This window comes from Trachypithecus francoisi, unplaced genomic scaffold (genome assembly GCF_009764315.1).
Source record: "Trachypithecus francoisi isolate TF-2019V2 unplaced genomic scaffold, Tfra_2.0 Lachesis_group10, whole genome shotgun sequence".
Lineage (NCBI taxonomy): Eukaryota > Metazoa > Chordata > Mammalia > Primates > Cercopithecidae > Trachypithecus > Trachypithecus francoisi.
In genome coordinates, this window is record NW_022681455.1 from 5,853,324 (window position 1) to 5,873,916 (window position 20,593).

The 20,593-nt window shown below is 41.8% G+C and overlaps 1 long non-coding RNA gene across 1 annotated transcript in view; it reads left to right on the forward strand.

Annotated features, from left to right (window-relative positions):
* LOC117086669 overlaps positions 1–20,593 on the forward strand; it is a 65,748-nt gene that overhangs the window by 44,305 nt on the left and 850 nt on the right. The window contains exon 2 of the long non-coding RNA XR_004438521.1: positions 19,314–19,425. This is a non-coding gene — a long non-coding RNA (uncharacterized LOC117086669). The remainder of the gene's footprint in view (positions 1–19,313; positions 19,426–20,593) is intronic.

The following is a 20,593-nucleotide window of genomic DNA, read 5'->3' on the forward strand; positions in this document are numbered from 1 at the left end:
GTGTGCTGGCAGAGAGGCAGTATGTTCAGAGGCTTCTAGTTGTCTTTTTCCACTATGGTAGCTCTTACCCCACAGGGCAAGAACCCAGTGTGGGTGCTGGGCACCTGTCAAGTCTATCTATCCCAAGTATACGTTCAAGGACCAGGGAAATGACTTCCACGAGGGGTCTATGGGCCCAGTGGATCCACTCTGAGCAGGACCTGGGCCAAGACTCCATTTATTACATAATCCCTGTATGTTCTGATTCTAGGGTGGGGGGCAGCACTGATTTGTGTCTCCATGATGTCAGCTTAGACTCTGTGTCCAGCAGTCTTCAAAATGTTTGGGTACTTGCCTTTCCTCGGTGTACAGTTATCCAAGTAAATGTCCCTTTGAGGAAGACTGGATGAATCATTACCATGTTTACTTGCCGTGGTGTTGCAGGCACTGCCCTCCCTGCTCCTGCCTTCCCTGCTCCTGCCCTCCCTCCCTTCCTTCTGGGAACCCAGACTCTCCTTTAGTCAGTGGGTTCTAGATCTGAAATGTGGATCAGAAAGGATGGTTTTGGGGGCACAGCTCTTGGCCTCCAGTCCAGCCCCATTGATTTCTTTCTTTTTTTTTTTTTTTTTTTGAGAATGTTTTTTAATATACTTTAAGTTCTAGGGTACATGTGCACAACCTGCCAGTTTGTTACATAGGTATACATGTGCCATGTTGGTTTGCTGCACCCATTAGCTTGTCATTTACATTATGTTTATCTCCTAATGCTATCCCTTCCTGCTCCCCCCACCCCACAATAGACCCCAGTGTGTGATGTTCCCCTTCCTGTGTCCAAGTGTTCTCATTGTTCAATTCCTACCTGTGAGTGAGAACATGGGTATTTGGTATTTTGTCCTTGTGATAGTTTGCTCAGAATGATGATTTCCAGCTTCATCCATGTCCCTACAAAGGACCCCCCTTGATTTCTTTGATTGCACAGATGCAATGCTGTCCTTATTGGCTGCCCATTTATTTTGCTCCTCAGGGCACTGAGTTTTATAAATTCTTTCCATCACTCTCTGAGGGTCAGGCCCCAGCTTCTTGCCACTTGCTGTGATGATTGCTCCCCACAGTGGGCGTCATGCCGTGAAGAGTCCTTGGTTGCTTCAGGGTCCCTCTACATATCAGTGGTAGGTAGTGCGTCCCTCTACCCATCAGTGAGCCCAGCTCTGGGGCAGTATCTCCTGCAAAGCCACCACCAGCCTCCTGAGTGAAGCTGGCGCCCTCTCCCCAGCACATCCTTTAGTGCTTGGTGAACACTGTGTCCCCTGGGCTTTTCCGTGGAATGCATCCCTCTGATGTGTTTCCCAGCCTCATGGAGCACATACACTTGAGAGTGCATATTCCTCTGAGCCTTTCTTCCCTTCCTCCACCCTATGCTGCTGAAATTCTGTCATATCCATCTCACCCAGTGCAGCTGTCACTATCCCATGTTATTTGGGGCCATCCTCGTAGTATATTTACAGCATCTCCTGGGGTTCTTACCCGGGTGTTCCATCCTGAATCCAGAAATAGTACACCCAAATCAATAACATTTCCTTGGCATTTTCCATTATTGATTATTTCAAATCAATAACATTTCCTGGTAGCTGTTACCCCATAGGCCAAGGACCATGTTCCAAACCTCAGGCTCTGCCTCCCATCCGGCACTCTCAGGACCCAGCCCACCCATATCCTTTCCTGTTTTGCTGCACCACCTGCCTGGGTCCTGAAACTCCTTCAAGACACAGTCCCTTTACCCCTTTTCAGGCCCAGCATGGCCCTGGCTGGGTTATGCTGTGACTCGCCCCTAGTTCTAGGACTTGTGGCCAGTGGGCAACAGGGGTTGGATCCGGAGGCAGGGGCACATGCTTTGTGGGGAGAGGCCTCTGTATCATATTCAAGCAAGGATTTGGTACGGAGAGTCCACTTCTATACGTTCAGAGGGGTCGGCCTAATCTGGGCCTCCAGGGTCTTCAGAAACATCCACCCAGATGCTGTCATCGTGTGTGTCAGGGGCCCATTCTCTCCCATGCACGGCCCTGCCCCCGGCACAGCAACTTCACCTTGTTAAAAGTGTAACCCTATCTGAAACTCTGCTGCTCTCCAGATGAAGTTCTTTGTCTGGTCTGCAGCCTTCTCTGCCCTCGCACTTCCGGAGATTTGAGCCTCTTTCTAGGCTTCCAAGAAGGCCCTCTAGCTTTCAAAACTATCTCTTAGTTGCTAGTTAATCACACTCAGCTTTTTGTTTTCTTCCCTAGGGATGGCTCACAGAAGGGCAGACAGCCCATAGGCTTAGCAGCACCCTATGGTGAATACTGGTACCTAGAGGCTCAGCCCTAACAGTGGTGGTTACTACTCACCGGACTGTTACTCTTAGAAATATTAAATGGAAACATGAAACCTGTTATTTACCAATGAGAGTTAAAGTTTCAATGAAAGTACCAGTAGCATGATGTTGGGTCACAGCAAGTCAAAGTCATAAGGAACCAAAAATGATGAAGAGCATAAATAAGTGAAAACTATCATCAAGAAAAGCAGAAGCTGGGAGGTGGAGAGAAGAGATTCCAGGTGGTAGATAAGGAAGTCAGTTTTATTGAGGAAGTTGGGATTGGAACAGAGAGGGAAAGAGTCGCTGGTACTTATTCATGTCAGAACAGTATGGTGATGAGCCTTGATTTCATGTCCCTAAAGCCCCTGGGACTGCCTTGGACCAGCTCCTGTTCTCCCGGGGCTTGGCGAAGCCGAGCTCCTGTTCTTTGTTGGCTCTTCACCACCACGGCAGTGAACAAACTGTCTCTGGAGAGTTGTCCACCTGTTGGTCGCAGTATTTATATATAAGGTATTCCTGTTGTCCTGAGAGTCTAACAGTGCTGTACTTTATAAATCATGTTCCTTTTTCAAAGATCAAAAAATTATAAATTCTCCAACCATACTTGCTTTTTATATTTTGTCTTTTAATAATCCTCTCCAATATTGTTATTTGATTTCAAACTGAACACAGAATCAATTCGATTAAGTGCAGTAAGTGTCTGATTCAAGATTAGGATCCACTACTTTGGAGCCACTCAATAAGTTTCATCTTTGCCATACATACGTTAAGTTTAGGAGGCCAATAACGAAATTTTCCACTTTCCACCAGCTTTAAGACAGAATGGGGTTCAAGTACAATGAAATGGCTCCATGTGAAACCTAAGGATAGCAACACTGCGGAAACTGAACTGGCAGAAGCAAGCACAGAACGTCTCAGAGTGTTTGCTCACTAACTGATGCTCAGCAATTCAAAACTCTGAGCCCAAGGATCCGTTTAGAGTGTTGGTGTGTGTGTGCGTGTATTGGATGAAGTCAGAACACACTAGTTAGGGACAGATAGCAACCTGATAAACTGATAACTGTGTCCAGGGTGAATTTGGACTAAGTTTTTGTAGTTTTAAAAAAACTAAGAGAGTCAGAAAATTATATAATATTTACTTATCTTTACTTTTCCCAAACCATACAGTTTTTTTTATATAAAGAAAGTTCCTCTAGTAATACTCCATGTTTAAAGAAACACAAGCCCTAAGTGCAAATTAAATGCACTTGTCACCCTGCTTAACTCTTCTAAAGGTCACTTGATAAATCATTTGCTATTCAGAACACTCACTCATGGACAGCATCCACCCTGGGACGTTTTTACACTCTTGCCCCTTCTGTTAATTTCTCAGAGAAAAGCTACTAATGATCTCCACACTAACCCTCTGAGAATTACCTGCCTCACTGCCTCCATACAGAGCCCTGCCTTGACCTGCCAAGCTAACGTCCAGTCCCAGTACACCCTTTCCCTGTTAAGTGGCTCTCATGGTTTCTGGAAAACAAAGGCACAAATGTCTCTGTTACTGCAACTAGCACCTGCCTCAGTTACTTCCTTGTGTGGGTCCTTGCAAAGGCCATGCATTAGTTTTTATAAAGCATAGACTTTTCCTTCACATACTTTTGACAGTCACTAAGGAAAACAATTTCCCTTTTAAATAGGGTAATTTGGATCCCTTCAGGCTTCTTTCCACCTCAGGTGGTGTGGGCAGAGGGTCGCTCAAACTGCTCAAGAATTGTTCAACAATAGCCAAAGTGGGTCTGGTCAAAGGGGTCTGTTACAAGCCTCCAAGCAGGGCTTCATGTCCCAAGCTGTTGTCTTGCACAGGTTTCTTTATGTTGCTACAGTATTTGCACTTCACTGTAAGCCCCTCAGAGGAAAGGATTCTGCTTAGCAGAGAATCCTGAGACATTCTTTGTCAAAGCTCTATGTGATACAGAAAGAATTCTCTTCTCTCTCCGTGTCATCGAGGGAAAGAGACAAACTGCTGGTGAATGCCAATCATAAAAAAAGAAGGGCTTCGTTTGTAATGGTGAATGAAGGCGGACAAGATTCTGGCAAGAGGGAGTTCTCTGGAATATGTTGGTTATCAGATCCCTTGCTTCTTAAAAACACTATCCACGTCAGCCTCCCCGGCAGAAAATGGTGTGGCACGTTCTGTGGATTAGACCATTCAGCAGCCAGCCCCTCCTCCTCACGGGCTGCTCTGCACTGCAGCACTGGAAGGCTAAAATCTATGCCTCACATTCCCTGCTGCTAGGATTGGAAGGTGAATTAAGTCTTCCCAGTTAGATGCTGTATTATTTATCTATTGCTGAGTAACAAATTGCTCCAGAAGTCAGCAGCTCACTGTAGTAAACACTTCTCTCCCCCAGTTCTACGGGTCTGGGAGCAGCTTAGCTGGGTGGTTCTGGCCCAGGGCCTCTCACGAGGCTGTAGTCAGCTGTCAGCTGGAGAAGCTGCCTCCACGTTCACTCACACGGTTGTTGGCAGGAGGCCTCAGTTCCTCACCACGTGGGCTTCTCCCCAGGGCCGCCTGAGTGTCCTCAAGACAAGGCAACCGGTTTCCCCCAGAACAAAAGACCTGGGAGAGAAAGAGACTATGAGTGCCTTACTAAGATAGAAGTCACAGCGCCTTCTGAAACCCAGTCTTCTAAGTGACACACCGTCACTTCTGCTGTATTCTGTTGCTCACACAGACCATCCCTGGTACCATGTAGGAGGAGGCTACACAAGGGTGTGGACGCCTGGAGGCAGGGATCACTGAGGCCATCACAGAGGGGCCTATGCAGCATGTCCAGACTTGTCTTCATGGATCTGAAAGGCATTCTTGTGACTGTGGTGACCAACTCAGCTTTTTCTGGTCCTCAGCTTCCTAGTGGTGGCATAACTCGCTTCCCGATCTTTGCATCTCAGCTGTAGCTTCTTGCTCTTGAACTCAGCAGTTCCAAGGCTGTCTCCTGGAGTCCTTCCTCCAGCCCTTCCAATGTATTACATTTTCTTTCCTTAAAAAGAGCTGAAGTGGTTTCCTATACCTGGAACTGGACCATGGCTGATACAGGCGCGTATCACCCTACCAAGGAATAACAGCAAACATTATCATGCAATATGTAAGTATGTTACATTCATTCATCAGATTTTACAGATAAGGAAACTGAGATGCTGGGAAATTAAGTGAATGGCCCAGGCTCACACAGGTAATGAAAACTACAGCTGGATTTCAGAGCCCATACTCTTAACACTGCCACATTGGGGCCACTCAGAAGGTCGCATCTTATGTGACCTTCCCTTATAAAGATGGCAGTGGCTAAAAGGACTTTGGTGGCCGTTCAAAAGGCTGATGAGATCTTGGATTTCTTCATAAAATCATTTTTTTATTTTTATGAGACATCTAGTAGGTAATGAGTCCTGGGTCTCATGCCAATACTACTGAATCAAAATATTTGGGAGAGTGGCCCAGTGATCTGCATTTAAACAAGCATGTCCATTGAGTCCCATGCCGCACAGTGAAACCCTGGGACAGCGAAACTTTTGGCCGGCACCTGGTTAAAATGCCTAATCATACTTTAATCAGCTGAGGTCATTTGGAAGCACAGCCCTAGGTTCAAATCCTGCCCATGCCACTTACAACATTACATAAGTCATGTACCCTCTTTTAGCTGCTATTTTCTTATCTATAGAATGGAATTAACAATACTATCTCCCTCAGGATAAAGTTAGTATAGATTAAATGAGTGATTACATCTAAGGCATTTAGCACAATTCCCAACTAACAAATGTTGTTGCTGCTGCTGTTTTGTTATTAGAGCACTTCCATGATTCCTGATACAGCTAGTCCATATTCTTAGTCCTTAATACTTTGTCATAATACATGCTATAGTAGAACATCTTGAAGTTGCGTGTGTGTGTGTGTGTGTGTGTGTGTTCAGTGTGTTTTTATGACACAACAGTAAAACATCTAGGGATTCTAAAGAACCAAAAGCTGGGCCTTCATTCATTAAACCAAAAATTGTTCACCAATATATGTCACTCTATGCTGTATTGTGAGCATAGCAAGATGAATATGACACACAGTCTTGGAGTTTAGAAGAGGAGACACACCTACACATCCTGCTTTAATAGTACTTGACAGGAAAGAACAATTTAGGCCTGTTTCTAGTGAAAATTTTTATATTTATTAACATAAAAACATGTCATAAAGGTTTAACACTTGGAAGCTGTGGCATGGAGCACTTACTACGTACAATTCTTGTTATACCTTTATGTTGGTTCCCATCCTGACTGTCACAACATAAGGGACATAAGGGGACAGAAGTGACTTTCAGAGAGTTGAGAAGAGTCAAAGGCCATCACTGACCTGGCACACGGGTCCCGCAGGGATGGAGCTGTTTTCCTTGAAATTATGCCTTTATCCAGGTCATTTTCACTGCCTAGAATGTCTCTCTTTTTCTTCTCTCATCCACATATTAAAAATTTTTCAGGCCCTGCTTCCTCCATGGATCCTCCCTGACTACCTTCAACCATCATGGGCCTCCCTCTCCTTAGAACTCCTGTTCTGTTATGTATCCACCAAATATTCATGAAATGCATTATTCATGAAATGCCTCCTTGGAACTTCCAATCTGTCATGTATCCATCAAATATTCATGAACTGCCTTATTGGGAGAGCATAAGGTGGAATGCCTGGGGATGAGGTCAGAGAGGATGCCAGGAGCTGATGGTGTGTGGCCTTGCAACCCCAGTAAGGACTTTGGATTCTCCTTGGAGTGATAAGAAAAGCCATTGGAGTTTTCAGCAGGAACCTGTGATGTTGCGACTTATATTTAAAGAAGATTCCTCTGGTTTCTCTGTGGACTATAGACTTTAGGCGTCAAGAGTAGATGCAGGGGGATCAATTAGGAGGTCTGGCAGTACTCCCAGTGAAAGAAAATAGTAGCTTGGACTATGGCCTTAGTGTCTGAGGCCTTGAGAAGTCATTGGATTTGCGATATATTCCAAAGGAGGAGTGAATGTGACTGATTTGATGATATTAGATACAGGATATCAAATAAATAAAGATGATGTGACTCGGAGCTTCTGTTCCTGAATAGAAACTTGTATGAGATTACTATTGTTGCTGTAACAAATTGTCACAAACATAATGGCTTAAAACAATGCATATTTATTATCTTATAGTTCTGAAGGCCAGAAGACCAAAATTAGTGTCACTGGGCAAAAGTCAAGGTATATACACTGTGCTAGTTTCTTTGGAAGGTTCCAGGAGATAATCCATTTTCTTCTTTTTCCAGGTCCTAGAAGCCACCTGCGGTCCTTGGCACATGGCTTCTGCCTCTGTCTTCAAAGTGCATCTCTCCACCTCCTGCTCTGGCCCTGCTTCCAGCTCCACATCACTTTTTAGGTCCCTCTGCTTCCTTTGTCATGTCCCTTTCTGTGAGTGTGGCCCTGCTGCCTCCCTCTTACAAAGAGCTTGGTGATTACATTGGGCTCACCTAAATAATCTAGGATAATTACATCATCTCAAGATCGTTAACTTAATCCGCCAAGTCTTTTTGCCCTGTATGACAATGTATTCTCAGGTTACAGGAATTAGGAAGTGGGCATCTTTGAGGAGCCATCATTCAACCTACCAGAGAACCTAAAATCTAATAGGAACATAAATAAATAACTTAATTTCCAATAGTGACATTTTGAAAAACATTGAGCGGGGAAATAGAATGGAAGGGGAATGGTGGTAGTGTTGACGGTGGGGAGAAACAAGGGGGTGGCTAATTTTGATACGAAGGTTGAGAAACTCAGAATGATATTCAAGCAGAGATCCTATCAATAAGAAGACATGTCATATATCTGGAGGAAGAATGTTTCAGGGAAGAACTAGCCAGGGTGAAAGGATCCTGAAGTGGAAACAAACTTCAGGTGTTTGAGACACCCAACAGGTTGGTGTGAGGTAGAGGACGGGAAGTAGACAAGGGTAGCAGTGAAGCTGGGGAGGCTTGCACGGGTTGGATGAGAGAAGGTAAGGGGATTGGAATTTAAGGATAATGCTGGAGGAAAAGCAATACTTGGGTTATAATAGGTAATCAATACAAAGTAGTTTATATTTGTAGGTTTTTAGTTCTTTTAAAGAATAATAGAGGCCATTAGAAGAGAGTGATATGATTGATATGATGTGGTTTACAAATCCCTCTGAGCTGATGGGATAGATTAGAGAAAAAAAATAGGCTGCTGTATCAGTACGAGTTCAGTAAGGAGACAGAAATAGCACCAATTATTTGGACAGAGAGAGTTTAAAGAAACCTAACAACACACAAAGAAGTCTTTTTCTGTTAGCCACATTTTCCATTTTTTGGCACTCTTCTTTGTGTAGATCCAGGTTTCCTCTGGGATCACTTTTCTTCACTCTGGAAGCTTCCTTTTCTCGGTATGAAATATCCTTTCACTTTTTTTTTTTTTATATACTTTAAGTTCTGGGATACATGTGCAGAACGTGCAGGTTAGTTACATAAGTATACACGTACCACGGTGGTTTGCTGCACCCATCAGCATTAGACTTCAGGGGTAAAGAGTAGATGCAGAGGGATCAATTAGGAGATCTTGCAGTAATCCCAGTGAAAGAAAATAGTAGCTTGAACTATGGTCTTAGTGTCCGGGGCTACATTAGGTAGCCTCATCATCTGCATTAGGTATTTTTCCTGATGCTATCCTTCCCCTAGCCCCCCACTCCTTGACAGGCCCCAGTGTGTGATGTTCCCCTCCCTGTGTCCATGTGTTCTCATTGTTCAACTTCCACTTATGAGTGAGAGCATGCAATGTTTGGTTTTCTGTTCTTGTGTTAGTTTGCTGAGAATGATGCTTTCCAGCTTCATCCATGTCCCTGCAAAGGACATGAACTCAGTCGTTTTTATGGCTGCATAGTATTCCATGATGTATATGTGCCACATTTTCTTTATCCAGTCTATCATTGATGGGCATTTGGGTTGGTTCCAAATCTTTGCTGTTGTGAATAGTGCTGCAACAAACATACATGTGCACGTATCTTTATAGTAGCATGATTTATAATCCTTTGGGTATATACCCAGGAATGGGATTGCTGGGTCAAATGGTATTTCTGGTTCTAGATCTTTGAGGAATCACCACACTGTCTTCCACAATGGTTGAACTAATTTACACTCCCACCAACAGTGTAAAAGCGTTCCTTTTTCTCCACACCCTCTCCGGCATCTGTTGTTGCCTGACTTTTTAATGATCACCATTCTAACTGGCATAAGATGGTATCTCACTATGGTTTTGATTTGCATTTCTCTAATGACCAGTGATGATGAGCTTTTTTCCATAATTTGTTGGCCACATAAATGTCTTTTTTTCTGAGAAGTGTCTGTTCATATCCTTCACCCACTTTTTGATGGAGTTGTAGATTTTTTTCTCATAAATTTGTTTAAGTTCTTTGTAGATTCTGGATATTAGCCCTTTATTGGATAGATTGCAAATGTTTTCTCCCATTCTATAGGTTGCCTGTTCATTCTGATGCTAGTTTCTTTTGCTGTGCAGAAGCCCTTTAGTTTAGTTAATCCCATTTGTCAATTTTTGCTTTTGTTGCCATTGCTTTTGGTGTTTTAGTCATGGAGTCTTTGTCCATCCTGTGTCCTGAATGGTATTACCTCAGTTTTCTTCTAGGGTTTTTATGGTTTTAGGTCTTAAATTTAAGTCTTTAATCCATCTTGAGTTAATTTTTGTATAAAGTATAAGGAAGAGGTCATTTCAGTTTTCTGCATATGGCTAGCCAGTTTTCCAACACCATTTATTAAATAGGGAATCCTTTCCCTATTGCTAGTTTTTTTCAGATTTGTCAAAGATCAGATGGTTGTAGATGTGTGGTGTTATTTATGAGGTCTCTCTTCTGTCCCATTTCTAGGTATATCTGTTTTGGTACCAATATCATGCTGTTTTTGTTACTGTAGCCTTGTAAGATAGTTTGAAGTCAGGTAGCATGATGCCTCCAGCTATGATATTTTTGCTTAGGATTGTCTTGACTATGCAGACTCTTTTTTGGAAATTTAAAGTTTTTTTTTTTTTTCTAATTCTGTGAAGAAAGTCAATGGTAGCTTGATGGGTGATAGCATTGAATCTATAAATTACTTTGGGCAGTATGGCCATTTTCACGATATTGATTCTTCCTATCCATGAGCATGGAATGTTCTTCCATTTGTTTGTGTCCTCTCTTATTTTCTTGAGAAGTGGTTTATAGTTCTCCTTGAAGAGGTCCTTTACATCTCTTGTAAGTTGGATTCCTAGGTATTTTATTCTCTTTGTAGCAATCGTGAATGGGAGTTCACTCATGATTTGGCTCTCTGTTTGCCTATTATTGGTGTATAGGAATGCTTGTGATTTCCACACATTGATTTTGTATCCTGAGACTTTGCTGAAGTTGCTTATCAGCTTAAGGAGATTTTAAACTGAGACAATGGGGTTTTCTAAATATACAATCATGTCATCTGCAAATAGAGACAATTTGACTTCCTCTCTTCCTATTTGAATACCCTTTATTTCTTTCTCTTGCCTGATTGCCCGGGTCCAGAACTTCCAATATAATGTCGAATAGGAGTGGTGAGAGAGGGCATCCTTGTCCTGTGCTGGTTTTCAAAGGGAATGCTTCCAGATTTTGCTCATTCAGTATGATATTGGCTGTGGGTCTGTCATATGTAGCTCTTATTATCTTGAGATACGTCCCATCAATACCTAGTTTACTGAAAGTTTTTAGCATGAATGGGTGTTGAATTTTATCAAAGGCCTTTTCTGCATCTATTGAGATAATCATTGGGTTTTTGTCATTGGCTCTGTTTCTGTGATGGATTAGGTTGATTGATTTGTGTATGCTGAACCAGCCTTGCATCCCAGGGATGAAGCTGACTTGGTCATGGTGGATAAGCTTTTTGATGTGCTGCTGGATTTGGTTTGCCAGTATTTTATTGAGGATTTTTGCATTGATATTCATTGGGGATGTGGGCCTGACATTTTCTATTTTTTGTTATTGTGTCTCTGCCAGGTTTTGGTATCAGAATGATGCTGGCCTCATAAAATGAGTTATGGAGAAGTCCCTCTTTTTCTATTGTTTGCAATAGTTTCAGAAGGAATGGTACCATCTCCTCTTTGTACCTCTGGTAGAATTTGGCTGTGAATCTATCTGGTCCTGGGCTTTTTTTTGGTTGGTAGGCTATTAATTACTGCCTCCATTTCAGAACTAGTTATAGCTCTATTCAGGGATTCAGCTTCTTCCTGGTTTGGTCTTGGGAGGGTGTATGTGTCCAGGAATTTATCCATTTCTTCTAGATTTTCTACTTTATTTACATAGAGATGCTTATAGTATTCTATGATGGTAGTTTGTTTATCTGTGGGATCAGTGTTGATATTCCCTTTATCATTTTTATCATGTTATTTGGTTCTGCTCTCTTTTCTTCCTTATTAGTCTGGCTAGTGGTCTACGTATTTTGTTGATCTTTTAAAAAAACCGACTCCTGGATTCATTGATTTTCTGAAGGGTTTTTCATGTCTCTATCACTTTCAATTCTCCTCTGATCTTAGCTATTTCTTGTCTTCTGCTAGCTTTTGAATTTGTTTGCTCTTGCTTCTCTAGTTCTTTCAATTGTGATGTTAGGGTGTTGATTTTAGATCTTTCTTGCTTTCTCCTGTGGGCATTTAATGCTATAAATTTCCCTCTAAATCCTGCTTTACCTGTGTCCCAGAGATTCTGGTACATTGTGTCTTTGTTCTTATTGGTTTCAAAGAACTTATTTATTTCTGCCTTAAGTTTGTTATGTACCCCGTAGTCATTCAGGAGCAGGTTGTTCAGTTTCCATGTAGTTGTGTGGTTTTGAGTGAGTTTCTTAATTTTGAGTCTAATTTGATTGCACTGTGGTCTGAGAGACTGTTTGTTATGATTTCTGTTCTTTTATATTTGCTGAGGAGTGTTTAACTTCCAATTATGTGGTCAATTTTAGAATAAGTGTGATGTGGCACCGAGAACAATGTATATTCTGTTGATTTGGGATGGAGAGTTCTGTAGCTGTCTATTAGGTTGGCTTGGTCCAGAGCTGAGTTCAAGTCCTGAATATCCTTGTTAATTTTCTGTCTCGTTGATCTGTCTAACATTGACAGTGGGGTGTTAAAGTCTCCCACTATTATTGTGTGGGAGTCTAAGACTCTTTGTAGGTCTCTAAGAACTTGCTTTATGAATCTGTGTGCTTCTGTATTGGGTGCATGTATATTTATGATGGTTATCTCTTCTTGTTGCATTGATCCCTTTACCATTATGTAATGCCCTTCTTTGTCTTTTTTGATCTTTGTTGGTTTAAAGTCTGTTTTATCAGAGACTAGGATTTCAACCCCTGCTTTTTTTTGCTTTTCATTTGCTTGGTAAATCTTCCTCCATCCCTTTATTTTGAGCCTATGTGTGTCTTTGCAAGTGAGATGGGTCTCCTGAATACAGCACACTGATGGGTCTTGACTCTTTATCCAATTTGCCAGTCTGTGTCTTTTAATTGTAGCATTTTGACCATTTAAATTTAAGGTTAATATTGTTATGTGTCAATTTGTTTCTGTCGTTATGATGTTAACTGGTTATTTTGCCCATTAGTTTATGCAGTTTATTCATAGCATCAGTGGTCTTTACAATTTGGCATGTTTTTGCAGTGGCTAGTACTTGTTTTCCCTTTCCATGTTTAGTGCTTCATTCAGGAGCTCTTGTAAGGCAAGTGTGGTGGTGACAAAATCTCTCAGCATTTGCTTGTCTGTAAAGGATTTTATTTCTCCTTCACTTATGAAGCTTAGTTTGACTGGATATGAAATTCTGGGTTGAAAATTCTTTTCTTTAAAAGCGTTGAATATTGGCCCCCACTCTCTTCTGACTTGTAGGGTTTCTGCAGAAAGATCCACTGTTAGTCTGATGGGCTTCACTTTGTGGGTAACCTGACTTTTCTCTCTGGCTGCCCTTAATATTTTTCCCTTCATTTCAACCTTGGTGAATCTGACAATTAGGTGTCTTGGGGTTGCTCTTCTTGAGGAGTATCTTTGCGGTGTTCTCTGTATTTCCTGAAATTGAATGTTGGCCTGTCTTGCTAGGTTGAGGACGTTCTCCTGAATATCCTGAAGAGTGTTTTCCAACTTGGTTCCATTCTCCCCATCACTTTGAAGTACACCAGTCCAACATAAATTTGGTCTTTTCACATAGTCCCATATTTTTTGGAGGATTTGTTCATTCCTTTTCATTCTTTTTTCTGTAATCTTGTTTTCATGCTTTATTTCATTAAGTTGATCTTCAATCTCTGATATCCTTTCTTCCACTTTATCGATTCAGTTATTGATACTAGTGTATGCTTCATGAAGTTCTTGTGCTGTGTTTATCAGCTCCATCAGGTCATTTATATTCTTCTTCAAACTGGTTATTCTAGTTAGTGATTCCTCTAACCTTTTTTTAAGGTTCTTAGCTTCTTTGTATTGGGTTAGAGCATGTTCCTTTAGCTCAGAGGAGTTTTTTATTACCCACCTTCTGAAGCCTACTTCTGTCAATTCATCAAACTGATTGTCTGTCCGGTTTTGTTCCCTTGCTGGTGAGCAGTTGTGATCCTTTGAAGGAGAAGAGACATTCCAGTTTTTGGAATTTTCAGCCTTTCTGCAGTGGTTTTTCCTCATCTTCATGGATTTATCTACCTTTGGTCTTTGATGTTGGTGACCTTCAAATGGGGTTTTTGTGTGGACGTCCTTTGTGTTGATGTTGATGCTATTCCTTTCTGTTTGTTAGTTTTCCTTCTAATAGTCAGGCCTCTCTGCTGCAGGTCTGCTGGAGTTTGCTGGAGGTCCACTCCAGACCCTGTTTGCCTGGGTATCACCAGTGGAGGCTGCAGAACAGCAAAGATTGCTGCCTGTTGCTTCCTCTGGAAGCTTTGTCCCAGAGGGGCACCTGCCAGATGCCAGTCAGAGCTCTCCTGTATGAGGTGTCTATTGACTCCTACTGGGAGGTGTCTTCTAGTCAGGATACATGGGGGTCAGGGACCCACTTGAGGAGGCAGTCTATCCCTTAGCAGAACTGGAGCGCTGAGCTGGGAGATCCACTGCTCTCTTCACAGCCAGCAGGCAAGAACGTTTAAGTCTGCTGAAGCTGCACCCACAGCCTCCCCTTACCCCAGGTGCTCTGTCCAGGGAGATGGGAGTTTTTTCTATAAGCCCCTGACTGGGGCTGCTGCCTTTCTTTCAGAGATGCCCTGCCCAGAGAGGAGGGATCTAGAGAGACAGTCTGCCTACAGCAGCTTTGCTGAGCTGCAGTTGGCTCCGCCCAGTTCGAAATTCCTGGTGGCTTTGTTTGCACTGTGAGGGGAAAAATGTCTACTCAAGCCTCAGTAATGGCAGACACCCCTCCACCCATCAAGCTTGAGCGTCCCAGGTCAACTTTAGACTGCTGTGCTGGCAGCAAGAATTTCAAGCCAGTGGATCTTAGCTAGCTGGGCTCCGTGGGCTTGGGACCCACTGAGCTAGACCACTTGGCTGTCTGGCTTCAGCCCATTTCCAGGGGAGTGAATTGTTCTGTCTCATTGGTGTTCCAGGCACCACTGGGGTATGAAAAAAAAAACAAACCAAACCAAACAAACAAACAAAAAAACTGCAGCTAGCTCGGTGTCTGCCCAAATGGCCTCCCTGGTTTGTGCTTGAAATCCAGGGCCCTGGTGGTGTAGGCACCCAAGAGAATCTCCTGGTCTGCAGGTTCTGAAGACTGGGGGAAAACCGTAGTATCTGGGCCAGAATGCACCATTCCTCATGGCACAGTCCTTCATGGCTTCCCTTGGCTAGGTGAGGGAGTTCCCTGAGACCTTGTGCTTCTTGGGTGAGGCAACACCCCACCCTGCTTTGACTTGTCTTCTGTGGGCTGCACCCACTGTCTAACCAGTCCCAGTGAGATGAGCCAGGTACCTCAGGTGGAAATGCAGAAATCACCCACCTTCTGCGTTGATCTCGCTGGGAGCTGCAGACTGGAGCTGTTCCTATTCGGCCATCTTGGCAACCCCATCTCCTTTAGCATTTTTTTGTAGTGTAGGTTCTGCTGGTGATAGCCTCTCAGTTTTTTTGTTTGTGTTAAAAAAAAGTCTTTATTCTGTTTGTGTTTGTGAAAAACATTTTCACTAGATTTAAAATTCTAGTTCGACAGATTTTTCTTTCGGATATTTGAAGATGCCATTCCTTTGTCTTCTGGTTTGTATGATCCCTGACAAAAACCCTGCTTTAATTAATTATCTATTTATTTATTTTAAAGAAGAGGGTCTTGCTATGTAGCCCAGGCTGAAATGCAGTTGGCTATTCACAGGTGCAATGCTACTGCTGATCAGCATTGGATTTTGACCTGCTCGTTTCCAACCCGGGCTAGTTCATTCCTCCTTAGGCGACCTGGTGGTCTCCCATTGTCAGAAGGTCACCATACTGATGCTCAACTTAGTGCAGACACCTGATGGGCATAGTGCACAAAAGCCCAGAACTCCTGGACTCAAGCAATCTCCTGCTTCGTATTTGGGACTACATGCCTGCACTACCATGCCTGCCTCTGTTTCAATTTTTATCTTTATTCCCTTGTATGTAATGTATCTTTTTTCTCTGGCTGCTTTTAAACTTGTCTCTTTTTCATTGTTTTTCAGCAGTTTGATTGATGTGTTTGCTATAGTTTTTTAAAATTACTTCTTGATTGGGGTTTGTGCTTCTTGGTTTTGTGGATTGATAGTCTTCCTCAAATTTGGGTAAATTTCAACCATTCATTTTTCAGATGTTTGTTCTGACTCCCTCTCTCTTTGGGGCTCCAATTATACATGCATTAGACAGCGTGATATTTTATGGGTCACTGAGGCTTTGTTCTCTCTCTCTCAGCAGCAATCTCACCCTTATCTGGCTTTTCCCCCATTTTCTTGCACACAGGTGTTTCTTCTAATAAAATCTTTGCACACTTAATCTCATTTTGGTGTCAGTTTCTTAAGGATCTGGAGTAACATGATTTCTGTTGACTAATTTTTTCTCCTGATATACTGTCTTTCTTTAGAGAGTGTTGAAGGTTGTTTTGGCAAGCAGTTAAGTTACTTGCAGATGAGCTTGATCCTTTCAAGGCTTGTTTTCAAACTTTATTAGGGTATAACTTGAGAAGCCTTTACTCTAGGGATAATTTAGCCCTACTATTAAAGTTTGACATTTCTGGGTGGCTCCTGAATGCCACAGATATTCAAATAGTTTTCTCCACTTAGACTGATTAGAATTTGAACAATTCCCAGTCCAGAAAATTATTCATTTTTCATAATGACAGCTCCCTGTCACTTGTTCTTTGCCTGGCCTCGTGGAGTTTCACCCTATGCATGCCCAGAATAATATGAAACCAAAGACTAAAGGAGACTCTTATGCATATTCTTGGACTTCTTTCTCCATGTGGCTCTTTCCTGTCTGTACTCTGCTCTGCAAATTCCAGTTGCTTCAGGATCTCTAAGCATCTTCTCTGTCTCCCCAACTCAGTGAGAGCACTGAACTCTGCTTGGGTTCTCTCTGTGTGCCATGAAGTGAAAATTACTTACAGGCAGAAACCTGGGACAATTACAGAGTATTCCTTGTCTGCTAGTTGTCCAAAAGGCAATTCTCAAACAAATTGCTCCTTCATTTAGTGTAAGTCCCAAAAGAGAGAATTTAATACATAAAATTCCAAACTAGTTGTTATAAGTAACCGGTAAAATGTATAAAATGTAAAAATTAACTTCAAGTGGATTATAGACCTAAATGTAAGAGTTAAAACCGGAAAACGCTTGCAAGAAAACACAGGAGTGAGTCTTCATGATTTGGGGCTTAGGCAATGATTTCTTAGATATTACACCAAAAGCATGAACAATGCAAGAAAAAACTAGATACATTGGACTTTATCAAAATTAGAAATTTTCCCATCAGCTGATGAATGAATAAACCAAACTTGGTATATACATATGATACAGTATTGTTCAGTCTTAGAAAGGAATAAAGTTGTGAGAAAACATATCACCACATGAGTGAACCTTGAGGACATTATGCCACATGAAGTAATTGCATTACAAAAGGACAAATACTGTATGATTCTACTCATATGAGGTGCTTAGAGTAGTTAAATTCATAGAGACAGAAGTAGAATGGTAGTTGCCAGGGACCGGCAAGAGTGGAAATTAAGAAGTTATTTAATGGGTATATAAGTTCAAATTTTGGAGGATGATAAAATTTCTAGAGATGGATGATTGCATGGCAATGTGAGTGTACTTAATGATTTGCTTTAATGCGACCCCCAGAGCAAATGCCAGAGAAAAGGCAAATAGGCAAGGCAAAAAAAACTTTATTTACAAGCCAATGTGAAGGATGGAGCAAGGTTCACCGGTCTCCCGCGGTGGAGGCCGATGAAGTCGCTCCAGCGTTCTCGGGGGAGGTTCCTAGGTCCGGCACAGGAGCAGGGGCCAAGGAAGTTCGCTCCGGTGTTCTCGGGCGAGCTTCCTGGGTCCCACGCAGGAGGAGGGGCCGAGGAAGTTCGCTCAGGCGTTCTCTGACGAGGTTCCCGGGTCCCGCCTAGGAGGAGGGGGCCAAGGAAGTTCGCACTGCGCGCCCAGCGGGAGCGGCATTTATGTCCTGGGCCCGGGAGTGGGAGGGCAGTGGGCGGGACATAGGCGGGTTGGGGACAGGGGCGGTAGGCGTGGCTAGGCGGGTTCCGGTTTCTCTCCGTCAGAGGTCGGGTTGCGCCTGCGCAGTCGACCCGTGTCTTTCCAGGGCGTGGGAAAGTTGACGGTGAAGAACCCGGAAGTACGCCATCTTGCCTCCGTTTGTCCAAACACTTAATGCTCTTGAACTATATGCTTTAAAATGGTTAAAATGGTAAATTTCATATTGTGTACATTTTGTCACAAATTATAAGTAAATACATAAATTAAAAATTTTTTAAACTTTTGTGTTTCAAACAACACCATAAAGAAAGTGAAAAGATACTCCCTGGAACTGGAGAAGATATTAGCAAATCATATATCTGCCAAAAGACTTTTATGAAGAATACAAAAAGAACACGCAGAACTCAGTAAGAAGATAACCCAGTTGAAAGAGGGATAAAAGATTTGAATAGCTATTTCTCCAAAGAAGATATATAAATGATCAATAAGCACATGAAAAAGGTGCACAACATCATTAGTTCTTAGAGAAATGCAAATCAAAACCACAAGGGAATACCACTTCAGACCACTAGGATGGCTACCATCAAAAAGATACACATTGCTAAGTGCTGGCAAGGATGTGGAAAAATGGAAACCGTCAAGCACTGTTGGTGGGATTGTAAAATGGTGCAGCCACATTTGAAAACAGTTTGAAAGTTCCTTAAAATGTTAAACAGTTACTATGTGACCTACCAATTCTACTCCTGGGATTTCTACTCCAAAGAGAGAAAAACACATGTCTACAGAAAAGCTCATACACAAATGTATACTTAATGTATAGCCACATTATATATAGTAGACCACAATGGGAAATAAACAAGGTCTAGCAACTGATGGAAATATCAACAAAGTGTGGTATATTTATACAATAGAATATAATTTGGCCTTAAAAATGAATAAATTATTGGTACATGATTGAAAGCATTAAGCAATGAGAAAGAAGCCAGACAAAAAAAGACTCCTGTTATATGGTTCTATTATACAGAGTTTTCACAATAACAAATCTATAGAAAGAGAAAGTAGATTAGTGGTTGTTTAGGGCTGGGGGAGGAGAAATGAGAAATAACTGCTAATGAATATGAAGCTTCTTTTTGGGGTGATGAGAATGTTTTAAACTTAGATTATGGTGATGCTTGCACAACTCTAAATATACTAAAAATCACTGAATCCTGCAGTTAGGTAAATTTTATGATATATAAATTATGTCTTAACAAAACTGTGGGGTTTTATTTTTATTTTTATTTTAGAAAAAAGGGAGTTCCATCAAGGCAGAGATTTTAGTCTATCTGATGTATCCTCAGTGCTCAGAACAGTGCCTGGCAGAGTCATGCTGGGAGGAATGACTGCTGTTTAGAACAGGTTTGTGTAAAAATTTTTAAAATTTTTTGTTTCCTGGAACACCTAATATAGGTTTATAAAATATAATATTAATATTTGTTTACTAAAATAAAGGGGAAAATGGATTTAGAGAAGCCCAAGCTCATTCAGCCTGAAATCAGGGAAACTGGTGCCCAAGTTAGAATACCCAGTTTTCTTATTTCCAGGATTTTGTTGTTTAATTAGTGCCATATAATGTGATGGGCAGGTCCTTGATTTCTGCCATCTCACTGATTGACTTCAAATCCGGACTCAACCTCCCCTTAGCTGGTGATCTTGGCCAATTCACTTAGCTTCTGTGCCTTAGGTTCCTCATCAGCAAAATGAATTAATAAAAAGGTGTTTTCCTCATAAAGTTGTGAGGATTTGATAGGATAGTGAGATAGAACTTATCCTTGGTACATCATAAATGCTTAATAAATAATAGTCATTATCCTAATACAAAAAAATACCCCAAAGAAACAACAATTTGCATTCTGTCTGCCTACTACACAAGACAGTGGAATAGGAACTTTTCTTCCATACACCCTCTGAGGCAGTTATTTTAACTACTATTTTTTCCAGGTAACTGAGTCTCAGACATGCTATTTGAAAGTCAGCCAAGGTCACATGAGTAGTAACTACTCTTCGGTGTGATAATAAATCAGCTAGGAGAGCCCTACCATCTTACCAGCATTTAAACTTTCAGCCACTAGAATCCCCTTATCTCTCAGTAGCCGTTTTGTACTCAATCCGACTTACTGGTTTCAACTTTGAAGTTACACATTAAAAAAATAGCACAATGCTTCCTGGGTAACAATTGGTTTAGTCTACATGACTGCAACCCAATACTCTTTGGATTTAACAAAATAAATGAATGTTTCAACCAAGACTTCCTTCAAGATCTGATTTGTTTTTTAAGAAATCCCATTTTGGGACTGACTCCTCTGTCTGATTTTAGAATATCATTATAGTGTGAGGCGGAATGAGCTCTTGCTTATAACTAAGGTTGTATGGCTCCACGTGAGCAGAATATCTTCCTTTTTATTGTATCTCTCCTCTAACACAGTGCAGGTTTGCACCTCCAGTGGCTGTTTAAATTGGCACCAGAGATTCTTAAATCAGGTTGCTCCTCAACACTTTTAAAGCTTTTATTAACTTTTTTTTTTTT